Source organism: Dysidea avara, chromosome 1 (genome assembly GCF_963678975.1).
Source record: "Dysidea avara chromosome 1, odDysAvar1.4, whole genome shotgun sequence".
NCBI lineage: Eukaryota > Metazoa > Porifera > Demospongiae > Dictyoceratida > Dysideidae > Dysidea > Dysidea avara.
The window spans coordinates 2,561,116-2,569,264 of NC_089272.1; the positions used below are offsets into that span (position 1 = coordinate 2,561,116).

Below are 8,149 nucleotides of genomic sequence, written 5' to 3' on the forward strand. Positions count from 1 at the left end.
AAACCATACATTTTGAGTGAAATTGTTAGAGATAGGATATATTTTATCTTTATCGGATAGTTTACCATGATGCAACTTTCATTCAAAGACTTCTTGCTTAATGGTTTGGGTATGTATGGGCAGCACAAATTATTGAATTAAAAGATTTGTAAATGAAAACATATAAGTTGGCTCTGATATCAACATTATGTTACAGAACTTTACAACCAAGAGTTAATTCAACAAACTAACATGTCACCATGAAAATTGAAGATAGATCATTTTATATAGGTAGCTATTGCTTATCATCTGTACACATTGAATACACAAACTAAACTATGATGGCTTTACTAATAATAGGTAATGGTAATGACCCACCTGCCCACACTCCAAATTTAGAATTTTCAGATGAAAATCAAATCACAAAACAGCTAGTGGGTTTAGCAAGTCATGTGTGTTGTGTGTATGTATGTATCATGATACAGTGGTATACGGAGTACTTGAAGGTAAAATTGGAAACTCTGCAATTAGGTCTACCAAAAGTGATCACGGTTTTCTTTAACACAACTATTTATACATACTTCTTACGCTATACTAGTCATGACTTATATGTGAAAAGGAATATTTTTATTCATGCATTTCATCATACATGTGTATAGTTTGTATATATACATGTTAAATGCATATACCTATATCTACATGTACCTACACTGTATTGGCTTTCAGTATAGTACTGTACATCAATACACCATACATAATTACCAGCCTGTTGTTGGTTAGACCCCTTTAGCTACAAGATCAAGCTGAAACACAGTAAATCACCAAAACATTGAACTAAACAAGTCATCCCATAGACAATGATAGGATTCATGGAAAGGTTATTTCATAGTGTCTGCAGTTAGTAATTCTCCCTTTGTAGTGGCAAATGTCATCAGTTTCTTTGAATTGAACTGTCTACATAACTTGTTAGCTAATTGCTCAATTATTGTACAACAATGATTTCATACTTTTAAGCACTAGCTACCTGTTTTGATTGCCTCATTAGCTACATGGCTCTATGCATCACCACAACAATTATTTCATCAATATGAATTTGCCTTGTTCATATCTATCACAGCTTGTAGCAGAGACTTCTTCACTGATTCTTTCTTTGTAATGGTGAATGCCATAATAGGCTTCTTTGAAGTGAAGTATTGACAAAGCTTGCCAGGATTTTTTAATCAGCTACCAGCATGTTTTCATAACTTTCAACATCATGATGCAGCTGCAGTTGTGGATAATTGGAAAATCTATTACATCCAGGTTTGTCTAGAGCAAATTAAAGGTAACATATTTTCTGTTTGAGGTGGCAGATGTCCTTATAGACTGCATGGTTAGTTGGTTAGATCTGAAGTGGGTAGCCATGCAGTGTACATTAAATCATTTCTTGCAAAATATTTTGACCACTAAATTGTTGTGCTCAGCATGATGTTTAGTTTAGGATTGGCTATTTCAAGATTCCCCAAACACATTGAAAAGTTTACTATTGCATGTACTGAGCATGCACTTTCCACCAAACAGGTTCTTATCTGATTTCTAGGTTAACACATACTTTACAATGGGTAACACTTACATGTACCAATCAAAAATTCCCACAAACATAATTATAAATTTTGATAGAAGATATCCAACTCTAGATTCTTAGAATGTATTTGTCCTTTCCCCATTTGACAGTGTCTTCTAGATCTGCCTATGGTTAGGCACTTATACAAAATCATTTTTTATGCTCACTATAGCTTTTAAATACGTATAGTGCAGCTGCATCAAGAGCAGCTGTGTTTGTAAACTTATTGTTACATAGCACACCATCTTTATAAAATAGGTACCAGTCAAAATACACTGGGCTCTTAACGCCTTAACGTTCATCAATACTCGTATGCAATCACATGTATACATCTAATAATAAAAATCAATTGTTCTCCGGTTTCTTTACTACCACCACCATCACAGTGACTCAACAAGGCGGTCAAAGGGATCAATACTGCAATGATAGTATGACAGATGACAAAACTGTTTCAAAAACACCACTGCTTACTTCTCAAAAACACTATCCCAACTGTTTTTACTCTGTCATCGTTTCACTGCTCCTGTCCAGCCTCATTTGTTTCAAACAAAAAGTGACTACAGAATTACAGTCGATTACAGAACAGTTAAGATAAGCAGACCAAATGCTTACATCTTCGGTTGTTCGCAACATATTCTATTCTACCAGCAGCTTCCATTATTCCACTGCTCCTTTCCTCAGTTATTTCAAACAAAAAGGGACTTCAGAAGTATGGAAACTAAAACAGTTAAGATAAGCACATCAATACTTACATTTCCACTTATTCACAACAGAATTTATTCTATTGGCAGTTTGGTTATTCCGCTGCTCAGTTGTTTCAAATAAAAAGAAACTACAGAATTACGGCAATTAAAACAGTTAGATAAGCACATCAATACTTACATTTCCACTTGTTCACAACAGAATTTATTCTACTGGCAGTTTTGTTATTCCACTGCTCAGTTATTTCAAACAAAAAGGGACTACAGAATTACGGCAATCAAAACAGTTAAGATAAACACGCTTACACTTACATTTCCGCTTGTTTACTATTCTGCCTGTAGTTACTACTCCATTCATCAGTTATTTCAAACAAAAAGGAACTACAGATTTACGGCAGATTAAAACAGCTAGATAAGCACACCAATACTCACATTTCCACTAATCTATTCTACTGGCAGTTTTGTTATTCTACTGCTCAGTTATTTCAAATAAAAAGGGACTACAGAATTACTGCAGATTAAAACAGTTAAGATAAGCACACCTATATACTTACATTTCCACTTGTTCACTATTCTGCCTGTAGCTTCAATATTTCACTGCTCCTGTACTTAAACAATGATGGACTAATTCTACAACAGAATTGCAGTCAATAACAACACAGTTACATAATCATGCCACCACTTGCATACATTTCACAACTGTAATCATAGCTTTCACTCTTTTGCTGCTCTGTTCTCAGTTTCTCCAAATATTCTACAACAGAAATATGGTCAATTACAAAAGTTAGATAGCATGAGAACACTTACAATTCCACTTGTTCACAACTATTTCTATTCTGCCATTATTTCACTGCCCCATCCTCAGTTACTCCAAACAAACAAACTTATAGTCGATAACAAACAGTTAGATAAGCATGACAGCACTTATTCTTTAAAGTATGAAATCATGTCGGTACGCAATTAGCAAGTTATGTAAACAGTTTACTTCAAAGAACTGAAATGATAACATCTGCAGCTACAAAAAGAGATTTACTAACTGTTATATCTTTTCCAAGAATCATAATTTGTATATTATACACTAGATACTAAACATGCATCTTTAGTATGTAATAATATGCATAGGCATGCACAAAAACAGAATCTGATACTACTTTGATACATACCTGACTTATCATAATTCTACTGGCTATAAGGATTAATTATTTTAGATTTCTAAAGGACAAAAAAGTTTAGACATTTAGATGTGTATATATAGACATTTACGTCATGGTATAATAATTATTACAGTTCATAGTATTTTCCATAACATTCACAGTCTGCACACTAGTCTATTCTTTTCTTTTCCCAACTTACAGTAATACTAGAGGTCACTAGGCCTGAGCCTATTATGCTCAAAATTTTACCTATTATTCTTTCCAGAATTTCCCAAAAAATTCTCCTATTATTCTTTTTGTTATTCTTGCATCCAGCCTATTATTCCATAATTATTCTCATTCAGTATATATCTGTGGCTAGTTGCTTAGTTTCCAAGATGCTGCTATAAGTAGTTTTGTCTGAATTATTAATAGCCATATATGAAGCATTCCACCTTACACATCATTTTTCTATCCATAATAGTTGCAGCAGAGTTAGAATAGCTATCTACAGTAATAATTCAAGTGTATTTAATTATTAGTGTATTATAATACTATGCTGTAACTACTGTATAGCTACTAAGTTAGGTAGATAATAATGCTCAAAGGCTTGAAGGAGATACACTGGTATAAGATGTACAAGTTTCAGAATTGCAGATAATCATGCAGTTAAATTCCTGATGCTGGCTGCAGATTTTTAACATGAAACGATCTGACTGCTTTATTAGAGTATTTGAGCGTTCTATTAGAGTATATCGATCTTTTAGAGGCTTTTCAGCTCCTTTCAGCCAGCACTCCTGTCAGCTTTATATCATTTGTAGTAGCTTAACTCTTTCTTCTAGATAATCAAGAAGAGTCACGCCCCCTAATTCCATCGATTATTCCCGTGGTCGTCCGATTATTCCCATGGTCATCCGATTATTCTAAAATTATGCCTGTAACCATCCTATTATTCCGGAATTATTCTCACGAAATTGGTGACCTATTATTCTCAAGATTATGCCGGCATAATAGGCGCAGGACTAGAGGTCACTCTTTTAAGATATTCAAACAACAGATATCACGAGATGTAATGGATCACACCTTCAGTTAGAGGATTGTCAATAATTGTAACAAGCTTCTATATGAAGTAGTCGCAGCACCCACAAGCCAGTTCAAGATAATGATAGTTTCTATAGATGCATTTTGTATGACTCTTGATATTTTTAGCTATTAGATAATCACTCGTACACAGATCAGGAACTTTACAAGTTTCTTCCTTTCTTATACTTCATTTTTAAATAATCAATATTTCTATTAAATTTTGAATGGTCATACATCTCAGCCAAGATATCAAGCTCTAACTAACTGGTATGACTATAAGACATTGCAATAAATACATACAAACAATTTTCAGTTAAATTCCAGCACAAGTTACTATCAGCCTCCAAAAACCACAAAGCTCTTCCTCCTCGGCATCTCTATCTCTGCAACAATTGACAGTTCCATCAATCAAATATCTATAAAGCTTGAAGAATGTTCTACCAATTATCATTCTCTACTTTCAAAGTTAGACAATTTGTACAGTACATCATCTAAAAAGACACACTACAATCTCCTCTGCTTTGTCTTCAGTTATCAATGAGGAAGAGGAGAAATCTAAACACCAACGCAACCTTACTATTCACAACCTTGCTGAATCAACAAAAGGTGGTGATGCAGGAAGATATCTCTTCTACATCTAGCATTCTACAAAGCATATTGAAATTTCACTAAACATTGAAAAAGCATTTTTCCTATGTCAACAAAGAGATATACCCTGTCTTTTAAGATTACTGTCTGTTCCAAGCAAAAAAGGCTGTGGTACTGCACAAGCTGCGCAATAGTGACAATCCCAAATGATGTTAAAAGATATTTGGTTACTCCAGATCTTACCACTTTAGAACAGGCTGCTAGCCAAAACCTCTAGAAAGAGCTAAAGGAAAAGAATAAACAGTATGTGTCTTTAACATCCACCAAATAGATCACTAGAAAGTGCTACAAGTCTTTGTAATTTTTAAAGTAAATTGTAGATCATTACTCAATTTTACCCATCTGGATCACTCAAGACTTAAATCTCCCAAAGATCAACTGGGAAATGAATCACAATAATGGCTCTGCTTACCCTACTAGTTTATGTGAATGAAGTGACTTCATTTTAAAATTTACCCAGTCTGTCAACTATGCCATCAGAGAGAAAAAATACTCACGACAATATATCTTTCACTATCATACCTATATCAATACTTGTCTTACAATTCTTGGTATCAGTTATGATGAGGCAGTCCTCATTGAGTTTTCTATTACCACAACACCTAAACAACCAAAACCAAGACATATTATGGAATAAAGCCAATGCCGAATCTACTAAATAGTAACCAATTTTTTTATAACTTCTCCCAGTCTACTCCCCCCACCAACACCATGTGGGGAATAGTTCAGATCACTATGCTTTAAATGTATATATTCCATACCAACCCATTCAACTTGCACTTTTTGTAAACAACCAAAGATATTCTCATACATCAGATGATTATCTCACAAGAAGAGATGTCTCTATAACACAGCTAAACAAACCAACTCCCCACATAAATGACAATCCAAAAAAAGTAGGTCAACAACAGAGCTGTGCAGCCTACCACTTGTACATAACATCATTAGCTGATGAAACTGGCTCTGTAACCATGTAGTCGTATATCAAGTCAACATAAAGACAATTGTAGTGATACTTCTCTGATTCAGAAATGCAATGATCTCCTCCACAATGATGATCCAACTAGGGCACAACTATTGAATAACTATTTGTGACTGGGCCTGCGAAAATAGGGCATGTGGGCACAAACTACACCCTCTCACACAACGGGTCATATCTCAGTAGTGGAATAGAAAAATATCTGCATTATATAACTCACATTTTACAGCCAATTAAATCAGTAATACATGCTGAAAATTTCATGGCCATAACTTATTGGTATCAAAAGGTATGAGCCATGAAAGCTTGAAAAATTAGGCAAATTTCATGTGCCCACATGCCCTATTTTCGCAGGCCTGGTCACATTTTACTTCTGTTTATGCACCAACCTCATCATTGAATGATCCATCGTATCCTGAATTATCAGAACCTTACATTGACATAAATGGTGTAGCTAAGCTAATGTGAGAGCTACGTAGATGCCCTCAAGTTATCTGGTCATCATGGAATGTCTGAAGATTTTTATGCAGAGCACGCTGCACTTCTTACTTTTATAATTCAATTCATCAATCTACTGTCCCTTTAGACTACAACAAGTTTGATACTGAAATTTGATTGGCTGAAAACGTGGTCTCTAAATCTCGTAGAGCCACGCTCATGTCCAATAGAGACCACGCTCTGAGGCGATACGAAACACGATAATTACGCGCCTGTACCATTGGCAACGCATGGGCATTTAAATGGCTAGTAACAGCCGTACTGAGGTGTAATGGGCTTGTTTGTACTAATCAACACTACATTACTTGCTTACAAGCAGCTGTCGAGGCACAACAACAGCAACAATGAGTTGTAGTCCACTCGCTGAGTCCAGTACTTCGATACATAGCACGCGCCTGTAACATTGGCAACGCATGGGTGTTTAAACGGGTAGCAACAGCCACACTGAGGTCCCGCCATGTCGGGAGGTGTAGAGGGCTTGTTTCTAGTAATTAGCCATACATTTCCTATTTACAAGCAGCTGTCAACTCAAGGTACAATAACGAGTTGTAGTCTAAATAAGTTAGACGTCAAGAACCACTGGGTTCTACGGGATTTAGAAAACCCTCAGGCCCTTAGTAGCGCCCTCGCTGCGCTCAGGCGCTACAGCCCAGGGCCTTCGAGTTTATTCTGTAGAACCCTGGTTCTTGACGTCTAACTATTATATGGACTGAAAGCAGGCACACATTGTTCCCATCTTTAAAGTGCTTTTGTAACAACTAAAGACCAGTATTTTTGACATGTATTTGTTCTAAACTACTAGGCCACATCCTATACTCTCAAATCTATTTGCATCTTTTTGACCATATCAGTTTGTGTGATGCTTTCACCATGCACGATATTGTGAAACATAGCTTTTGCTAACCACCACTTTGCAGAAAAGCTTAAACAACAAACCATAAGCTGAGGTTATTTATTAGATTTCTCTAAGGCATTTGATATAATTATAAAGCTTCTTACAAGCACCTCTATCAAAAGTTTCTTCATTGCAACAACCTTCTAGAATGGCAGAACCATTTTCTTTCAGATAGACATCAGTGAGTAAATGGCCACTGACCCAGCTGATGTAACATCTGTGGTCCCACAGGGCACTATACTGGCCCCTTTGTTGCTCTTCAGTGTGCTTCATAAATGACTCAGCTAATAATATCATCTCATCGGTCAGACCACATGCATTCTCTACAGACCCATTCATTCAGAGGAAGACTGCCACTGTTCCAGCAGGACCTACACACTAGAAGAGTGGGCAACCAAGTGGGGGATGTTGCTCAGCATTCAAAAAAAAATAATGTGAATTTCTACATAATTACTAAAACTAATCCTATCCACTTTCAGTACATTTTACACAATGAAGTTATATATGAAGCAGCACTCACTTGGGTTATTGATTATTGTAAATGTGGTAGATGATGCTGGTGCCCATGGATGCTATGAGTAACAAATCTACAATTATCAGGGCATACAAAAATCAGATTCTTTATAGCTA

General features: G+C 35.7%; 2 long non-coding RNA genes across 2 annotated transcripts; both read right to left on the bottom strand.

The window, feature by feature from the left end:
* Nucleotides 1-1,887: 1,887 nt before the first annotated feature.
* Nucleotides 1,888-2,354, bottom strand: LOC136247188 (uncharacterized). Its single transcript, XR_010697199.1, has 3 exons — nucleotides 2,195-2,354; nucleotides 2,054-2,139; nucleotides 1,888-1,999 (listed from the first exon to the last, which is right to left on the bottom strand). It is a non-coding gene; the product is annotated as an uncharacterized lncRNA (long non-coding RNA).
* Nucleotides 2,355-2,365: 11 nt separating this feature from the next.
* LOC136247146 (uncharacterized) lies at nucleotides 2,366-3,249 on the bottom strand. The gene is made up of 7 exons (XR_010697138.1): nucleotides 3,091-3,249; nucleotides 2,974-3,037; nucleotides 2,838-2,913; nucleotides 2,716-2,783; nucleotides 2,596-2,664; nucleotides 2,465-2,544; nucleotides 2,366-2,414 (listed from the first exon to the last, which is right to left on the bottom strand). It is a non-coding gene; the product is annotated as an uncharacterized lncRNA (long non-coding RNA).
* Between the last annotated feature and the right edge of the window lie 4,900 nt (nucleotides 3,250-8,149).